Source organism: Numida meleagris, chromosome 6 (assembly GCF_002078875.1).
Source record: "Numida meleagris isolate 19003 breed g44 Domestic line chromosome 6, NumMel1.0, whole genome shotgun sequence".
Classification (NCBI taxonomy): Eukaryota; Metazoa; Chordata; class Aves; order Galliformes; family Numididae; genus Numida; species Numida meleagris.
In genome coordinates this window covers 17,042,592-17,044,627 of record NC_034414.1, presented here as the reverse complement: position 1 = coordinate 17,044,627, position 2,036 = coordinate 17,042,592, and positions in this window count along the sequence as shown.

Sequence of the window (2,036 nt, the reverse complement as noted above, 5' to 3'; positions counted from 1 at the left end):
TGCAGGTCCTTACAGAATACAGGAACAGACAGTTCCTGTATTCAGGAACAGACAGGATGAGAGTCAGTTTACTCAGGTTTGCGTATCAAAACGTCTGTGCAAAGGCTGTGAATTTGTGTGGAGATATATACATGTACAGTTATCATCTGAATGTCTGTAACTGTTTTCCTTTTCTGTCCTTTTCCGTTTGTATGTCGCCCCACGAGTTTGTTTACAGCTCTCTCTGCCATTGCACACTGGGGGCATGGGCGGAGTGAACGAACGGCCGGGTGCTGCTCAGCTGCCTGCTGAGTGAAACCACAGCATGTGGCAGCGTGCCTGCACCTGTGTGCCTGTGGGACACACGGTCCTTGTTATCCTTCCCCTGCTGTGCAGCAGTCCTAGGAGCCATCTCACCTCGTCTCCATGAGCTTTCCCACTCTTCCTGTTGTTTCCCCCATGCGCAGAGCTGTAGGGGATGTCTCTGAAATCCAGCTTTGCCCCACAGCCCTGGGCATCCCAGGTGTGGGGAGAGGGGACACCTCTGCATGGGGTCCCATGCTGTATGGGAACTGCTGAGTCATGGCCTGAACCACTGATTGAGCACCTGGAGGAAAGACCCAGTCAGCCCTGGGAGCACAGCTGAAGGCAATTCACTGTGCGACTAGAAGGGGTGGAGCCTGGCTCTTAGCCCTCATTTAAGGGCTGACTGCCCCTGAGGATGGCTCTTTTCTTGGGGGGTCTCTCTATGGTGAGTGCCTTTCCCTGCAAGCCAAAAATCTTCCGATCCTGGTGGGCACTCTATTTTCCTTCCTTCATTTTTTCTAACACTCTTTCCATCGTGTTTGTTCTTCTGATCGCTGCATTTGGCGAGACAGGCAGGCCTTAATAGTGAAATGGTTTTCCTTTTGAATATCTCTAAGTGGGCCAAGGGGGAGTACATTGTTCCTGTAGATCAAACCTTGCTGTTGCACCTCCCAGGATTTCTGGTTTCACCCTTTTACGAATTGGCAGCCGTAATTGAAAATTGGCTCCCTTGCGGGATAGTGGAAATATTTCTCAATCCCTATCTGGTTTGACAAAATATTTTTATGGATTAGATAAAAATATCCTGGTTACAAAGCAACCTTACAAAGGAACGCCAACTGGCTGCGTCCACTGTGGCATGGCCCCTATTAATGGCTCTGAAGCATGCAGAACTTCCAAATAATACTTTAGCAAATGAGAGCTATCTACTGTGTGGTCACATTGAGAAAATCGAGCAAGAGCTTGGCCTATTGATGGGGAGAAAATCAAGTCCAACTTTCTCCTTAAAGGAAGTATGTTATATTGCATTGGAAAATACTCAGGGCCCTGAACCTGTAGACCCGGGTAATCTAATGGGGAAAATCTCAAGATCGGTTCTTGAAGCCCCACCCTTTGTGATCTGGCCTGTAGTGACACAAAAAACATAAAAGATACAGGATAGACCAGCAGGGGTGCCCCCTGATCAATGGCCCCCTGCCCAAACCCATCCGCACGTAACAGCTCGCCCCTATACGGCGTCTGAATTGATGGATTTGGTGCAACGATTTTGGCAGAAACCAAGGGGAAGTGTACCAGCTTGGTTACTCCAATTATGGGACATGGGGGCAGAGAGTGTTATGGTCAATTAACCTGAAGTTTCCAAGCTCTCATCTGTTACCTCGCACCCTGCCCTCAGACAGAGGCTGTATGCCACTGTACAACATAATGAGGAGAATCATACCTTAATGGATTGGTTGATGGCGGCATGCTGTATCCCTTGGCCTAATAAGGCTGATATCCCAGTGCATGCAGGTTTATGGTCCTCCATGGAGGACCTCCAAAGATATATTAGTGAGCTAGGAATGGAAGAGGCCATTTACAAGGAAGCCTTTGAAAGTCCTGATTTAGTAAAATTCTCGGCTGGGATGAGGGACCTAATTTTACAGCAGGCACCCTCCCACCATCATGGCACACTGTTATCTATGTTGAACCTGCTAGTGGCCTCAGAGGCCATTGTTCAGCAGGCCACCCAGTTGGTGGCTGATCTGGGG